The sequence below is a fragment of the Etheostoma spectabile genome, chromosome 4, assembly GCF_008692095.1.
Source record: "Etheostoma spectabile isolate EspeVRDwgs_2016 chromosome 4, UIUC_Espe_1.0, whole genome shotgun sequence".
In the NCBI taxonomy this organism is placed as follows: domain Eukaryota; kingdom Metazoa; phylum Chordata; class Actinopteri; order Perciformes; family Percidae; genus Etheostoma; species Etheostoma spectabile.
The window spans coordinates 26,846,560-26,865,200 of NC_045736.1; the positions used below are offsets into that span (position 1 = coordinate 26,846,560).

The following is an 18,641-nucleotide window of genomic DNA, read 5'->3' on the forward strand; positions in this document are numbered from 1 at the left end:
AGGGAGTAAGGAGCTAATTAACACTGCCTCTTCTCGTCTTTACTCCCCCCACCCTGTTGCCCTCCCTCCATCTTTGGCCCTTACTCCCTCCTTAGTTCTCAGTTCTCACAGTCACATTCAAGGTACAAATAAGAGTAAGAAAAGAGCATAACGTTGGCATGTATTTGAGTGGCAGTCACTTTATAACTAACATACTTGCAAGGTTCTAAAAGGCCAAATGCGATTCAGCTGATGGAGTTTCCTGTTTTAAAAAAATGGAGACCATAAATCATGATTGCAAATTATTATCTTGCAAATATATTTACTCCTGCTGTATTCAAGCCACATGGCATACATCTTATGGAAGTCCATTTGTAAGTCCAAGAGAAACAACATTGGAAAATGTCCAGCTTTTTACACTGTTCTGCTTCATTAGAAATCATCCCTCATTCAATTGTGTACATGTTTTTCCTTTTTTTTTTAAATTCTTTACATTTTCTAAAATAAAATGTTTTATAATTGTATGTAAAGTGAATAACATAATAATGTAGCCTAATAAACTAAAATTACTTAAAATTTAAATTAACTAAGTCGCTCTACGGGAATGATAAGTCATTTGCATAAAGCTACTTTTCTGCCAGCCTATAAATAAGTTTTTTAAATCTCCCCTAATGATATCAGTGAGTGCAGCTCATATACCCTGTGGTTTACGTATTGGTTTACGTGTAGTTCGTTTGCAGAACGTGTCAGATTGTTTGCTGCAACTTGCAAATTAAAGCAACTGCATTACCCAGAAGTCCTGTCGCTTCGCTACAAGCTGGCTCCCTCCGCTCTGGGAGTGTTTCGCATTTAAACAAACACGGTCCTACCGAAGATGGCGGTGAGTTTGTAGAGGCGTAAAAGAAACTGCTCTATTCAATAAAAGCGTCGAAGCCGGTGAGTTTTCTGCAATTAGTTTATGAATCGATTATACCCAAGTTTTGAACACTGACGGTTGTATGTGTTATAGCGTGCGCATTTGTCACAGAGACAGTTGGTGTTTCTCCGCTTCCGAGCAAGCTGTGGTTTTTAAGCTACCGTGATACAACGAACCACCTTACCACTGTCTATTTGTTATGGAATGTCTGTTGTGATATTATTGACTCCTAAACTGTCAATACGATGGTACTTTACGTTAAGCTTGGCTTGTTAATGTGCCATTTGTATCGGTTACGGTGTTTGTTGGTATTTTTTTTATTATACGTTAGCTACAAAGTTTACGAGATACAGGCTCTCTGATTCGCTGGGGTGCAATAGCCTAACGGTAGCTGTTACTGCTCCACACTGCTTATGACTAAACTCGTTTGTGTTTCAAAACCTTTGTAGAGCCACTGGGCTAAACTGAAATAGCTTTGGGCACACTAACGTTATATTGTTTTTTTTATTAGACGTCTGACTTGCTCAGTTTCGGTTTAAACGAGGCTGTGTGCACAGCTAACGTTAGTTTACGTTACACCGCAGTAGCGTTAGTTGTCTTGGGTAACAAAGTGAAAATGACATTGTCTATTGCTCGTTTGTTACGGTTGTCTAGCCTCCACCATGGATGTAGTGGAGGGTAAACCCACTTTAAGACGGTATCTTGTACATGTACTTTGTTAGTGGAATTGTTTTCTTGCCTTTTTTAATTTGACACAAAATAAAACATTATCCAGACAAATGGCAACAAACTAATTTAGTCAATTCATACAAAATGAGAGGCTCAGTATTTGCCGCTTTACAGAAAATAAAGTCTTATTTTCTTGGTTAATGATGTTAACTAGACTGCACGTAATTATAACCACCTTGTTTTTCACTGTCCTCTGCTGACAAACCAAACTTGAACTGACTAACTCATTGTGGCTGCTCTGGAGAATCCACAGCATCTGTTATATATTTGCATGGCTCTAGTGAGATTACATATCCATGATTGTAATAGTTGGTATAATGGCCCGTCACAATATGATACATGTTGGTTTTCACTGCTGATAAATCATATTTATGTGCATGTGCAGGGAGAGGGAGTGAGAGATTGCAGGGGAGGATGATCGCTTGCTCACAGGGTTCAGGTAGAGTCCAGGTTTGCTTTCTCTGTGCTCCACAAGGTGTATGCTGAGCAGTTTGTGAGGTGGTAAGAGGACATTCTTGAAGAGTGTGCTCATGGGTAAGCAAACAATGAGAAGATAGGTAGTCATTCCACTAAAACAGTTGAGGTCTAGGTGTGCTGTCGCTCTCTTTGCCTGGGGCCATCCCTGCCAATACTTGCAGGTATTACAGCTCAATGCTTATTTCCACGTGAGAGTTTCTAAAATAATTTTTTTGTCAGAATACTACATGGTGTAGCTACAAGGACGCAGCTTACTGATGAATGTTCCTGCTTATATGCTTTTATGCAGGCCACTCATTAAATGTAGCTGGGAATAAACAAGCGAGAATGGTGCCATCTTATGAACTTACTTGTCTTTATTTTGAGTCTGATGGAATGCCATTACTCAATGTCCATACATGTGGTATTTTTCTAAGTGTTAGAACGACCACTGTGGGAACCTGTCCAATGAACTGCTTCTGCTCATATTCTTGGCAAATGGAGCCCCCTGTCCCCCATTCTCTGTCCCTTTATCTACCATTTTCTTTCTCCCTCACACAGGGTGTCAGGCTGCGTTAACAATGAATCAATCTTTGGGGGGATTCTTTGACTGCAGATGGGGTAAAGAAGTGACTGGGATGCATGGCTTTCGCTCTTTGTCTGCTGGCCCCTGTGCTCTCAATAATTCATTAACTTATCACTTTTTCTCATGGGATTGGGAGAAGTCTCTCTCTTGTGGCAGATTCTGTGGTTTCATCAGATTGGCTGATTGATAACCGAATGAGCATACATTTAGTGTCTTTAGGGATATTTAGTTATTTCTTATAGAAGGTAATCTGATGTTGAATATTTTAGCACCCTGTCAACAATACAAAAAAAGTGTTTTTTGTGAGCTGGTCACCAAATGGACTTAGTCAACTAATAAATCAAGGGATCAGCTATGTCAGATATTACATCTGTGTAAAAGTACTCTACATTTTGGCTCTACATTTGCAAATTTATTCAGTGACATCTGAAGATCCGTGGTAAGGTTGGGAATGTTTAAATTTGATTGATTTCAGTTCGCTTTAGAGCACTATTTACAGCCCACTGTATTGTAAACAACACCATACATACAGTATGTGTAATTGTAGATGTATGTTGAAGCACAGTATGTTAAAACTGCTTTTCTGAAGTAAATACGCTGAATTAGAATCATGTTTCTCAATGAAGTTCTCACAAAGTTCTTGTTGGATCTTGTTCAAAATTTAAAGGTAACCTGAAATATGCAGGTTTTTCTTTCTAAAAACAATGTGCACAAGGCCCCCTTTAGTATCCATATGATACAAAGTGGCGGTGTTTGACAACCTGGGATGAAAACAGGTTGTTACATCACTGTGGTTTTTTTGTGCTTCAGTGTTTTCTCTGCTCCTCGTTTCTCTCCTCTGCTGTGTGCAGAGTGCTGCTCTGTGCTGTCATTGTGTTCGTTTGACCAATGGCAATTCACGCAGGGTTGTGCAGAGGTGTGGGTGTGTTTATTTGTGCTTTGGAATGTAACCGTCGTGAAACCATCAGAAAATAACATTTTATCTCTCTGATTCACTGCTTTATTCTCGTTCACTGCTTTCTCTCCTTGGCTTGTTGAGCTAGGAAGGATGGGCCAACTTTGAATGCTGTGTTTATAAACACCAACCAACAAAAGTTACATGAGACCTTCTTTAATGTTTTTAAATAATTGAAAGCTTTAGGACTCTAATTTAATTTTGCTGCATGGTATCCCTTTTTAAAGGGCTTGGGTAAACATTTCTGCAATGTGTTTGCATTAAATTCTAAATACTGGCTGTTATCATAAAAAATAGAGCTTGTTACGTTTTGATAACTGTCTTTAATCTGTATTTGTCAAGCTGCATTTTTGCATCACTAGCTATGTTTCCATCCACACGTTTTTATCCAAATTAAGTGATATTGATCATATTGAATGAAAATGTCTTTTGGAAACAGTAAAATTGTATGGAATTTTGTGAATATCACCTCAAAGGAAATATGTTCGGTCTCATCGGATTTTATCTTGGTCGATATATGCTGATGGAAACAATATTTGCCGAATAAATAATGAATTGCGATCATTTTATGGTTCCAACCCGCCACAAAACAAAGAAGAAGAAGTTTTAGTTAATTTCCACCCAGTATTCACGCTCTGTTTGCACACATGGTGGGTGTCAACAAAGACAGATGGAAGTGGACGAACAAGGAGACGATTTAATTTACGAGCAAAATATAATGGCTATTTTAGATAGCAGAAATCTAAGAAATGCCATAATCTATCAGAAACGCTCAAAGGAAATGGGCTACAAAGGTTACGACAAGTTGTGGGGCGTCCTCCGGAGTAAATGGAAGGCGCTCAAACAGCGAGACATGTCCTGACCAACTGCCACTTTGCTTTTTTGAAAGCTAAGATGTCTCTCTCTCATGGGTGGGCCAAATTCTCTGGGCGGGCAAAGCAGAGAAAGAGGAGGTAACCTTGCTCCTGGTGACCTCATAAGGGGCAAGATTCCAGATCGGCCCATCTGAGCTTTCATTTCCTCAAAAGCAGAGCAGGATACCCGGGGCTCGGTTTACACCTATCACCATTTCTAGCCACTGGGGGACCATAGGCAGGATGGCGGAACTCATAATAATGTTAAATAACCTAATAAAGTGAAATTTTCATGCCATGGGACCTTTTAAGAGAGGCCGAAAGAAGGAGTTATAAGATTTGTTTAGAGTAACTGCCAATCGGTCATGTGGTATGTGTTCAGTTTAAGATTAATAGCTGTTTGTGAGCAGTGGCTTGGAGAGGACTCTAGATGACACGCAGAGCTGAAAGGAAAGCCCAAGTGTTTCCCCTAATTGAAATATGACTCCATGGACTTAGTTCACTTGGTTAGGCAACAGTACAGGTAGTGTAGGGTTAGTCAAGAAAAATACCAGAGTTGCTGCCTGTGATGGATGACTTGCAAGTAGTACTTGTTATTCAGGTTTAAGAAAGTTTCCTGTGGTCAGTATAAGCTTTGTAAAACATACTTTTTGTCCCCACATCTCAAGATCACTCATGCAGTGACCGTGATCTGTCTTTGTGTTTGTTAAAGTGGTGTGGTAGTACTCAACAGGTAGGTCTTCCCACCACTGTAGAGCTAAATATAGAAAACTCCTCAACAAGAAAGTTGTGTTTCCACTGCTAAAATATTTATAGCTACTTTAGCCTAACAAGTGAGAGTGAGAATATGAGATGGGAGCTGCTGAAAACCAGATTGTTATACACTAGTCAGAGGAAGCCAGACAGCCAGCCCACCAAGTCCAAAGTCAAGCGGTGCAGTTTGCACTCTGACTCTATTTGAAGTCACATCTCATTCATCTCCACTGTCCCCTTCTCTGAGGTAATACCCATGTGTTAGGCTAGCTGAGCCATATGTGAGCCATGCACACTTCTAAAAGCCAAACGGGCAGCCTGAAGCAATCATTGCACCCAATTCCAGTTTATAACCAGCAAGGATTTGGAACAGTTCACTCTCTGTAGTCCTCATTGATTGGACGAAGGCAAATGTTTATTAGGGAAGGGGGTGCCAAGAGCTTTGTCCCCCTCCCCTCCTTACCCTTCCTCTTTAACTTCAACTCCCCCTTTAACTTTCGCTCCCCCAGCTGAAGAATGCTCGTAAAACGTGTTCACCTGAACAAGCCAGTGGGAGGGTAACTCCCTGGCCTAGTTTTGTTACCATTGTAAAAAGTTAGCAAGACCTTGTTTGTGTTTTGTTTAGAGCCCCCTTTTTATAAAAAAATAAATGCTTTGGGGGAGAGACAGCAAGGGTGAAAAAAAGTTTGGTTTGTGAGATAACTGCTACCAGATGCTCTCTCGGTCTGTTATTCTGCATAAAGAGAAAGAGAGGCTGGTGAAGACGGGGAGAGAAAAGAAACACTGTTATTTCTATATGAACTTCTCAAATGCTACATGGACACTCTCCATCTTCTCCCTTTCTACAATTTTCTCATCCCATGTATACTCTACTTAAAATGCACAAAAGTTGAAAAAGGTGTGTTAGCACAGTCAAAATAGTTACTTTGCAACTAAAACAACAGGGACTTTGGCCAATTTTGACCACTGCAAAGTGCCCAGGTTCTCTGTCCCAAATTTTCACAAACCTCAGCTTTACTGCCCTCAATACTCCTCCCCTATGAAAATGAAATGAACGTTGTCAAATGGTTTGCCCTGTTTACATGTGTTCCTCTCTGTACATCTTCAGTATGAATGGTTTGCTGGCCTTATGTGGCAGTGGGGTGTGGTTTCTGGGTCTGTCTGGGTTGGGAGGCAGCTGTGGCTGGCACTGCAGTTGCAAGAGGATATGTACACCTAAATGTGACCATGCAAGAAGTGACTGCTATGGGCACTGTGAGCCTCCTATCTTATAGTTTACCTGCAATTCAAAAGCTCCTTTTCATTAAAAGAATTTACCACAAACGGCCGTTAGTGTGCAGACATTTGCTCACAGCACTGTGCTTGACAGAATTTCGATTTTCCTAGTGTGATTTCTAGTTTATTGCAGCCTTGAGTTCAAAGAAAAGTCAAGTTGTGAATGACAGAGTTCCACACCATCATTAAAGGCTCCAGACTTTCTACGGCATGTCAACACTGGCAAGGCATGTGTCAGATAATTTATTACTATCCATTTTTTTCTACAACACTCCATTTCTTAATTGGACTGATTTTTTTTTTTCTCTCCTTCCTGGATAAAGTGGAAAACGTTCCTTTCACTATTACTGCTCTTTGCTCTGCCTGGTGACTTCACTCCTGTGTATGTGGCGTGTCGTTAAGGCAACACTCCCATCAAAAGGTTGCCTCCTGACCTTTCCAAATCACATCAAGCTTTTTATTTTATATACCAAACAGCCCTCACAAAAGTTTGACATTAGTCCAATCCAATATTTTGTATTGAGGTGGCTCTACTTTTTGGCAAGGGATCCATATGTTTCCATTCTGCTTGTGCTGCTCATATGTGCTTATCTGATTTTTTTTTTTTACTGCCATACTAGAACAAGTGATTTTATATGACTGTGGTGTGACTAAAATAGGAGAAGTAAAGGTCTCTGTTCAATTAGCACCACCATCTGTACTACTATGATACTACCCTGTTCCATGTGACTACCCTTGAAAACTGAATTAAAGTAAGTTTGTTTTTTAAGTAGAGATGGCAGAGTTTTGACAGTTGTAGGGGTCAAAATACAGTTGATGGTGAGGTTCAGAATACATGTGTATTGGCACAAAGTGGATAAAATCAACCCACCAGATTTTGTAAGCTTAAAACAATTTCCTTTGACAGAGAAGCACATATAGTTTTTGCAAGTGGTGTAACAAGAGAGTCAGTAGTACGGGATAAAAGGTTTACAGGTCTATACTTTTTTTTTTCTTATTCTTTTTTTAAATAATCAGAAGATGCCTTACTCATTCTTCAGTAGGCAAATATTGTGCATTGTGCACTTCTTAAAATCCAAAATGTATTAAATCTTACAATTGGAATATCTTAAACATTTGACCAAGACTGACTAAATTCATGTTTTAAAAATGCAAGTAGATTTACAGTGTTGCGTATCGATGTCTGTCTAGTTGTTAGTACTAGTTGGGCAGTACAGCCTACATAAAGTATTACTTGCTTCACAGGTAAGCAGGCTGTAGCTCCCATGTAAATGTCTTACTAAAGTGTGCACAATCAGCGGTAAAAGTCCATCATCATGGTAAACTTAAGACATGAGCTATAAGATACAGGATACTGTATTGTTCTTGTCCTGCAGATGTGATTGCAAATTTAGTGTTATGAAGGCTGCACAATTAGTTTTGTAGCAGTGGTCAGCAATCAGGGTTGCCCAATGGCCTGGGGCAAGTAAAACACCACGTTGGGCAAGTACATATAACAACCCAGTCGGGCAAGTGGGTTTCAAGTCTGCTCCACTGAATTCAAGTGCTCTCTCCCCGCTGAGTGTGAGCAACTGGAACAGTGACAGCATTTTCTCCTCAGGCAGAGTGACAAACGGGGACGAATGCCTCGGCAGCTGATTCCCGTTAAATATGACATCTACAGTAGCTAAAAAAATAGCTTAATTAAGTTAACGTTACTGAACTCTGCAGCCCCTCTGCCTTTGACTCACCGCTCCAGGAGATGTTGTGTTCCCCCTATACAACGTAACATATTTCATTTACTGTTTAAAACATTTTCCAGGTTAGTGGGGATGCATACCGCTCAAAACCATGTTCTCTTAGAATTTTGGTTTGTTGCTAAAACTGCATGTAAAATGAGCGGTGGCGTGAAATCACCTGTTTCACGCAATGTTATCTTGAGGTGTTGTCTATCTGCTGGATTTTTACTTAACTGTGGTCAACTAGCAATTAAGCCCACTGATGGCAATTTTATTGGTCATATTTTAGTTCAGTGTTTAGTTATGACAGAAGTAGTAGTCACAGTGAGTGAAAATGTGATCGGAGATGTACATTGCAAAATGTGTTATGTACCTGGAATAGTTCATTAGCTATGTGTGATATCTGTAAAAGTAAATGGACTCAAAGTAGTTAAGCATTATAGTTAGATAGATATGTATTGATCCCAATAAAATGGAAAATTACAGCATTTAAAAAATTACATTTTATTCTTATCCAAAGAATTTTTTATGTGATAGAAAGGACACTATAATATGAGAAGTGATTATTTGAAATTAAAGCAAACTGTTGCTAAAAAGGAACAACACACTTAGGTCATGTTACTGTTGACAACCTTTTCCAGCTGTTTCAACATAACTGTGACCAGACTAAGGACCCCTAACACATACAATATTTGTCATCACTGTTGCTGACATGAAGTGTAGCTACTAGTACTAGAGCTGTGGTAGAAACAAATAAATTACATATATAAACAACTGTCTCTCTGGTAGGTTATTTATTGCAATTCGATTGGATAGGTTTTTTCAATTACTAGCATCTACTTTCAAGTATGAACTTTAACTCATCTTTGACATTATTTGTGATGTGTTTATACATTGTAAATTAAGATCAAAATAACCATTTACTTGAGTATATTTATAACCACTAATAAAATAAAAAAATAAAATGTACAAAGGCCAGTTAAAATTTACCTTGGGCAAGTAGAATTTAAAAATAAGAGCACAAATCCCTAGGACTGTGCTAGCATAACGTTAAGGAATGACGACCATTTCCACCACAGCGCCGTCATTTACAATAATGTTACTAATTTAACAAAGCACAACCATATATTAAACACAATAGACAGACCAACTACATTTCTAAAAAGTGTAATGGTGCTTTGATTAAAAAAAAATGATGTTCAAAAACCGACTTGCAACTGCGGGTGGGGGGTCCTCTGGTAGGAATCCGTAGGGTAGCTACTCTTCTGTGACACAACAGCGTGCACGGCGGGTGTTGGAAACGTGTTTGATGGATCCAACAAAAGTGTGACCATCGCATTAAAAAATTGCTTTTCAACAATTATGAAGTAATTGTAACCGGCCTACATAATGTTAACCCAGTGTGTCGTTTTAGATAGCATGTTGGCATTCTGGAGCAACATAGGCGTGACATCGCTGTTTACTGTTGATTTATTTGTGGCGGCCCACCACAATATCAACATGATTCCCTCAGCCTCTCCTTGTCCCTCTCTCTCTCTCTCTTTGTACACATCCCAAACCGTCTGTGAAAAGCCCCACGGCCTCCTCCTCTCTGTGCACGACTGCTTAACCCCAGCCTCTGGCTTTACAGTATATCTATGGCAATGGCTTTCAAGAGTTCAGTGTGTTTCTCTCTGCAGTTGTTTTTTCACATAGAATGTTAGCTATGATAGTTGACATTAGCTTACGATAGCTGGCATTAGCTAACGCTAGCGCTTGTTCCAATGGACCTCTTCCTAGCATCATGTCAGTTAAGTTAACTTTAAAGAATCCAGTTTTATGTGAAAAACAGCGGAGAGAACCAACTTAACATGCTTTAGGAGTGCCATATGAACTCAAGAAAGATAGTACCGTATTCTTGCTATGTGATGATGCCAGGCTTTGGAGTGGGCTGTTGGTTGAGAAGACTAATGTTTTTTCCATATTACAAGTAAATTCCGCTCTCCTTTCCCCCTCCCCTGTAAGCCCTCAACAGTAACAGACACTGAAAAAAGAGTGTCATGAAGAAAAAAATCAGAAGATCACACATCAGAATGCTTAAAAATATCAAAATTCTATACATTTTATTTTCATAACTTCATAATTTGTTAATGCCAACCTCCCCCACCCCTCTTTAGCCACAACCACAAATAGACTCTAATTCTGTGGAAAACACTAGACGTGTATAACAGCATCGTGCGTGTGCGTGTGTGTGTGTGTAATCCCGCCCTGCCGGCTGTGCCTTTCTCACAGATGTCAATTTGGCACTGTTACTGCATCTGCTGCTGGCTTAACTTCGGAAACAACTCTGTCCCCCCCATTCCGTGTCCGTACCTTCTTATACAGAATTGCGAGGCAGAATAACGGCGTAACATTCCCTCCTTGAACAGGCTGTATATATAAAGGGCTACAGTGTGAGGGATTAGCAGTGCAGATTTAATCACTCAGCAGATGGGAACAGAGTGCAGTGTCACCAAGACAAAAACAAACCCACTGTGTGTGTGTGTGTGTGTGTGTGTGTGCGTGTGTGCGTGTGTGTGTGTGTCCAGTTAGACTGAGCAACTCTGATTCGATTCCTCGGTTCTTTTTCACCCATTGGCCTTCAGTGTCTGTCTTTCAACACTTGGTACTTATCCAGCCTGTCCTCATAAGTCATTTTAACACATTTAATAGTGTTTACCTGCAACAGAATGGCATGTGGTGAATGATGGAACATGAAGAAGAAAAACCAAAGAGTAGAGCATTACAACTTATCAAATTAACAAGAATAAGGTTTATGTTCTTTTTTGTAATCAATAATTCTGTGGGTTTTATTGCAATGGAATTGAAACAAAACCAACTAAAATGGTCCCTACTTGTGTGTCAGACTGTAAAACGATCCTTGTGATTCTCAGATTTTTAGATAAATTGTGTCTTTTTTTTATTTTGCCATGGTTAGCTGTTTGTCACCCTGGGAGATGAATAGAAAGGGAATTTGTATAGTTTTAATGGCTACAATGATTAAAAACCCTAGTTCTGCTCCTGCTCTCTGTTACCCCTTGTACCTCATTTTTGGAATTGTTTTCACCTAGACTCTGTCAACACAGAGCCAGTTAAACGAAAGGAAAAGGAGTAGTAAAGGAAAAAATGGGAGTTGGGAGGGGGGTGCAGTTGTGAAACTGGCGTCAGACCATCTTTGAGTGGAATTCTTTGCAGGGGTCAGAGTTCAGGCGCTGCAGTGTGGCGCCGTGATTGGCTGAGGAAAGGTGAAATGAAAACCACAGTAAACTTTTGACCCCAGCGCAGGAGCTCTGCTGGAACGCCCAGCCCCAGTTCTGGCGTGGTGGAACAGAGCCTGCTCTCTTCCTGTGTTTACTCCACCAATCCAACAGGGACGGTGGGGAGAGGGGAGGGAGCGGTGGGGAGAGCGGTGGAAGCACAGAGAGGGAGGAGAGAAAAACGAGAGCAAGAAGGAGGGAGGGAATAGAGAAAATCGTCAGAGCTGCAGCCTGAAATTGAGTGGCACAGTGTGTACATAAAACACACACTGCTTATGAAAAGCAAAGTTAACACCAAGCACAGTCTTTTCTTTTTTTATATCAACGTGAGGTCATTTAGAAAATATTGCCAAACCTAATTACAAGGGTTGACATATCTTCACACTGAATTATCTGAGGCTACATGAAATTTCTCTTCTCACTGCATCTCCATTAGTTGCTAGTGAAGATGTGTGTGTTATCAGAATGGACAGCATGGCGGTTGATCAGGCCCTGGTGCTCTGGCTCTCCAGATAAAAGGCTGTTTAGTCATTGATTAATGAACTAATTTCCATAATATTAGCCTTGTGTGATCACAGCCGCCTGCATTTTGTTTGGTCAGTGTAGTCCCCTCTAGACGATGCTGTGTCCTCACTCTTATCATCTTTCTATATACACCAACATGTCACGCTTATAGAAAATGAAGGGGTTGTTGGAGATTTAGCTGGTTGGACCTGTGCCCATGTGCACCTTTTCCTGGTTAATTCTATTCTTTGTCCATATCAATGATGGATAGTTGTAGGTGATGCGCACACACACACACACACACACCAAAACACACACACCACACACACACACACACACACACACACACACACACACAGTAGAATATGCCATCTCTTTGTTCCCCCCACATTTATTGTCCCTGTTTTTTACACAATGCAGTTTGTTTGAGAAAAATGGGGAGATACACACACACAGTCTGACTGAGATCTGTGTGTTATGTGCCCACGGGTGGTGAATTTTTTTTTTCAAGGGGAAAAAAAAATCAATCCTATGGAGGCAGTTTCTATGTACTTTGAAGTATCTTATCTCGATTGCCACATTAATTAATGGGCATCATGTATACCACAAGTTTAAGGAAAAGGCCACTAGGGCTGTTGGAACAAATACCAAAAGTTGAATATAATTAGAATGGTAAAAGAATCAATACTATTTGAATTAGGGATGTCATCAGAACCGATACTTCCAGCCCTAAAATGACAAAACACCGCCGTTAGCCGTTAGTAATGGTTAGGATGGAGGCGTTAGCCAGGACCAGTCGGGATCACTTTACTGGCAGTGTCTCAATTGTTTTTGCAAGTAACCAACTCGGATAATGTTACTCTAGCTATATAATTCAATGTGAGTACACGAATGTTGAAATGTCATATAATGCCCATCCCTTGTAGCTGTGATAAATTAGCCTTAAGATAATGCTTAGCTACCTGTTCAGAAGGAAATTAGCCAACTCGGCGTCCTTTTGGGCTCTAAGCTGTACCGAGTAACGGTAGTAGGCTACAACTATACGGCTGTGTCTGGAAATTGAAAGTACGGGAAATAGTTTTAACGTGACTTTAAAATCAACATCCACCGAGCCAAAGTGCTTATGTTAACATTAGTTTGCTCATTCTTGTTTCCTAACTGCATCACAAGTTATAGTAATGTTAGCTTAGCTAATGCTAATGCTAGCTTGCTAATTCCACCTGGCACCCGGTAACCCTGGTTAAATAAATAAGTAATAAGCCAAACAGAGTTGTCTGGCGAGAGCACTGTGCTTTTCCATGCTGTGACAAGAGTGTGTGAATGAACCACTACGTTGATAATTCTTTTTGACATAGGTCAATCGGAAGAAAAAGCTAGTCATTCTTCCCATTCTTCCCCACTCATGTATACTGGGAGAACTAGCATAACCCGGTTATTCACTTAACCGCAGTTACCGCTGTGCATGTAAATGCACTGACTACCATGGTTTTGAACGTTTTTTTAAGTGCACTGAACTGCTCCTTGTATGACTTCAACTCTAAATCAGTCAAACTGGTTGAGGCTTTCCATTTGAAAAATATATCTAAGTGAGTGATTTTGGGCAAACAGAAATTAAAAAAAAATTGTATTCGTTTTATTTTTGGCAGTGTCACTTTGCAACTCGGACATGGTTTGAATGGATCATAAAGGTATGCAGAGGAAAGAAGAGACAGAATTCTTTGTTCTACTGCCCAGACACACTACAGACAAACGAAGAGACAAAGCCTGTGTTTTCATTCTGGTTTTTAAGCTTTACTGGAATTTCACAGCTACCTTGGCACCTAAATGGAGGCTTTTTATGAACAATTTACAGCTTCACTTTTTTTTTTAAATCTACACTTGTCCGCACATGCTTGACATATGTCCTCCTCATCCCCATCCGTGAATCTCATTGTGTGGCGGCACTTTCCATCTTTCCGTTAAACCCTCTGGCTCCAGCTAAGTCCCAATAGCCCATGTTTCATTAAAATCATGTGTAATGTTGGCAGGAAAATGGCTAATAAGCCACCTTTAGCAACAAGGGTGCATTTGTGCAAAATGTTTGCTTCCGACATTATCTTCACTCAAAATTAAGGGGGAATCCCCAAAATGTCTAGATAATGGATGGCTCCAGCAAAGTGAAATAGTGTTCTAAATTATATGAAGCAAGAGCAGAATTGTCATCAATGGTTCCCTTTTTCTGCCATCTGTATCTTGCAAGTATGCCTTGATTATTGTAGTTTGGTACATGCAGATCTCTCACATATCTCACCATTAAGGCCCTGACACACCAACCCGACGGCTGACCGTTGGCAGAAAAGGCAGTCGGGCTGAAAGTCTCCCTGAATTGGTCAAAAAAGCGCCTCTGGACACACCGAAGCTACGCCGACATGAGCGTACGTTCTGCGCCTGCGTGAGACGTAATATGTCTCCATAACAGCAGGTGGCGCTAATCTGTATTGTCTCCCAAAAAATAAAAACTGGCAGCCGATTGGAAGAACTCGTCACATGGGTCTTGCTTCTCTGGAATTTGAAAGTCAGACTGTCATGGCGGCTCCTTTGGAATACGATCTAATATTGTACAAAAAATGGTTCACCGAAACATGTTTCTAAAAACGTAAGCGAGAAATAGGCCATGCAGTTTCTGAATCTGTCTTCATTTCAGATCAACAAAGGTCAGTTTAAAAGATTTTTGTCAGATTTTGAGCTCTGAGCTTTCCTCACTATGTGCCATTTCTGTGTCTGTGGCTTTTGAGGTCATAAGGGTCCAGAATTCAGATCGGCCCATCTGAGCTTTCATTTTCTAGGGCTCGGTTTACAACTATTGCCATTGCTAGCCACTGGGGGACCATAGGCAGGCTGGGGGAACGCATATTAATGTAAAAAAAAACAACTCACAAAGTGAAATTTTCACGCCGTGGGACCTTTTTTAAAGTACCCATATTATGAAAAAAAAACACTTTTTCTGGGATTTGGGGTGTTATTTGGTGTCTCTGGTGCTTTCACACACATACAAACTTGGAAAAAAACTATCTATGCTGTTTTGAGTGAGATATAGGGGAAAGTTTCCACAACTATCTTCACTCATAAATGAGTATCAGAGGTGCGCAGCCTCTGACACTCAGATTAACGGGAACCTTTGGTTAACTGTCTTTTCGGAGTTAAACTCCACAAGCTGGCCGGTTGTCACACACACACACATACACACACCTACGCACGCACCCACACACACACACACACACAAACACACAAACACACATACACATACAGTATGCACACACACACGCATGGCCACAGCAGGCAGGGGAGAGAGAGAGAGATACCAGTTTCTCTTTGGGAGACTTTAAATGATGACATATGCTATATACATTAGTATTTAATTCATACTTTTTTTGGTGTATTTGTTTTCTGATTTTAACACTATAAAGACCGTGGCTGTGCTTGCATCACTCCCTTTCGCCTCCGACCAGTTCCTATAGCCATTGAGCCAGTGCGAGTGTAAAATGCAAAACCAGTTTTGGGGGAGAGAAGTTAGAACTGTTTAGAAGTGGACTATCCTATCACTATGTTCCTGTAACTACTTGGTTGGAAAGCAACTTGGGTGATGGTGTAAAAAGGTTCCTGTCTTTCAGGTTTGACAAAAACATTTTAAAGATTATTTTTTGGGGGCATTTTCAGCCTTTATTTGACAGGACAACTGAAGACATGAAAGGGGAGAGAGGGGGAATGACATGCAGGTCGGAGTCAAACCCGGGCCCGCTGGGTTGAGCAGTAAACCTCTATATATGGGTTCCTGCTCTTTCAACTGGGCTATCTGGGCGCCCAACAAAAACATTTTAGTTTTGAAATTACACCCACAAAAAGTGTGCAGACCTGATGAAATTCAATAACCAATACGTAAATTCTGATAGTTTATTTAAAGATTATTTTTGGGGCATTTATTTTTGACAGGTCCGATGAAGCCATGAAAGGGGAGAGAAAGGGGGGATGACATGCAGCAAAGGCCTGCAGGTCGGAGTCAAACCCTGGGCCCGCTGCGTCGAGGAGCACACCTCCACCACCTACATATGGGCGCCCGCTCTACTTACTGAGCTATCTTGGCACCCCCAATTCTCATATATTTACCTGAAAACGTTTTCTTGGAAGTGAGACATTTAACACTTGTCGTCCACATACAGTATGTGGACGATATTTTTTTCATTGTGATTAAAGTATTAAGTATTCATGACTGAAGTCCACGAGGCCCCAGTTTTCTACACTGAAGGCTTGACAATTGGATTCAACAAATCATGGCTTCAAAATTACCCAGGATTTAGTCTTGAACAAAACCATTGAGCCTGGGGTTTGTGCGAGCTCCAGTTGCACTTAACCCTGGTTGTATGCTCAGCAGGAGGTGAAGAAGTTCTTTGAAGAAAAACAGGAAGTCTGTCTTTTTGTTTCTTTCTTGCTCTTGATGTCCCAAACTCTAGTGGACACCTTTTGTTGCTTTATTACTCTCTCTCTCTCTCTGGTGTGTGTGTGTGTGTGTGTGTGTGTGTGTGTGTGTGTGTGTGTGTGTGTGTGTGTGTGTGTGTGTGTGCCTGTTTGTGTTTTTCTTCACCTTTTATTTCTTTATTTCTTGGTCTGTGTAACCCATCTCTTTTTGATACATTTATAATAAAGATGGTTTGTGCGTTAGGTGTGTATTTGGGGGTCTGTAATTGCATGTATTGTCTGATCTTTGTTTTGGGGTGGTTATTGTTGGCCCTGCCACTCATTGTCTCAGGGAGCTCGGATTGCAGGCTTTATTTCAGGCTGAGCAGGAATGTCCTCCTTACTATTCTGGTCCTGACTGACTGACACTGCTGCCATTCTGGCCTATAGCCAAATGCTTGTGTATTGAAATAATCTACTTTTATAATACTAACTGAAATTCTTTAATAATGAAAAAAAAATGCAGTGTCATGAGTGCCAAGATTCTTTCCAAGTTGTTAGTAGTTGTACTGTTCCGACTACACAACTTGCTGTCTTGTAATCAGGAGTCTTGAAGTCGCTGTTGCCGGTCAGTCACACTACAATGTTCATGTCTGGTTTCCAAACATTGCGAGAAGTGACACAGGACATGACGTAATATGAGGCAAGAGACAGTTTGGATGTCCGCCAGAAACAAACTCCAAGTGGTTGTTTTGGTGATTTGCAGTGATCAAAAGAAATAAATGGTAAGGCGCTGTATTCGTTGACGAATGTGTTCACAAAATAGCCTGCCGTATTGTACAGACTTAAGATAAAATCTTTGTTTGGTACAGGCCCTCACAAAAATTACGCCATGATCAGTATATTCTTCAATGAAAATGATGTAAAAAATCATTACCTCTAATATCGTGAATCATATTGCAATTGCAATATCAATCAAAACAAATCGCAAATAAAAATGTTCCTCTTATAATGCAGCCCTTCTTCACTTTAATCAGCAGGTAGCATGCAAGACACAGGAACCTGGCCTCGTCTTGAGGAGTTGTAGCATTTATTCACCAACAAATAACCTAAACTGTACTCGCTGCACTGCTACATTTACAGCTATAACTTGACTTAAACTTCATAATCACACACTCTCTCTCTCTACCACATACTTGCTAACAGAGTTATGCTAATGGAGTTCACCAACTGTGTAACACATTATAGTTTAAAAACCCGGTCAAAAATACATTTAAAAAAGAATCCCCGTATTAGGGGTTTGGGGAGCCCGGCTTGCTATCCATAAGGAAAACCCGTATTAAAACAGATATTCATTTTAAAACCCCTCAATGACGCTTTTTGGGTTTTAAAAAAATACAAGTAGCAAACGGGTGTAGTTTAGGAACTGCTTCAATGTCAAATACCCATTTGACCAGTATACTAAATTTTTGGGCGCTTCTCCCCCCCGTTTTTCGCCCCTCCCCCCTTTTTCTGCTCAAATTTCCTTGATCCCCATTGCGCGGCCATATTCTAACAGGGTTTTCCGGTTTTTAAACTTTAGTACCCGAGGTTACTCCATGGGGAGTGTGTTTGTACCCGTATTTAAATAAAAAGACAGAAAGCCCCGGGTTAACAAAGTTTAACAAAATGTGGATTTAATGAGAGTTGAGGTTTGCAACGTACTAAAAACTAAAAGTGTTTTAAAAAAAATTGACACGGGGTTTTTTTGTTTGGACAGTTGAAAAAGGGAACTTTCCCTTTTTTCCCGGTTAAAAATTTAGAGCAGCGTTAGCTCAGTGCAGCCCGCCTTTTTGGGTGATGTATCAGTGGTCTGTGGGGGAAGAACACAAAACCCACACACACCCCACACACAAAAACACCCCCAAAAAACCCCTTTCCCGTCTCAAGGTTAAAAAATTTTAAACAGAAGGGTTTGGGAAGAGGGTAATTTCTGACAAATTCTTAAGAAAGGGTTTGAAATAAAAAAAAAATGGAAAAAAAGAAAGGTTTTGTGCTTTTGTTCCCATAAATAAGGACATAGCAACAAAAAAAAAAAACCACGCTTGTTATGTGCACATTGGGAAAGCTTTTTGACCCCCCTGGGTTTTAAATTTAGTAAAGAAAACCACCCTGTAATTTTGTTTTTTTTGACCTTTCTTAAAAATTTTTTGATTTACACATTTGTCTTG

At 40.3% G+C, this 18,641-nt stretch overlaps 1 protein-coding gene across 4 annotated transcripts in view; it reads left to right on the forward strand.

The window, feature by feature from the left end:
- The first annotated feature begins 770 nt into the window (after positions 1-770).
- Positions 771-18,641, forward strand: part of LOC116687856 (nuclear receptor coactivator 3) — a 33,098-nt gene continuing 15,227 nt past the window's right edge. For all 4 annotated transcript variants that reach the window (XM_032513536.1, XM_032513537.1, XM_032513539.1 and 1 more), the window contains exon 1: positions 771-915. The gene's annotated coding sequence lies outside the window, so the exon portion shown is untranslated. The remainder of the gene's footprint in view (positions 916-18,641) is intronic.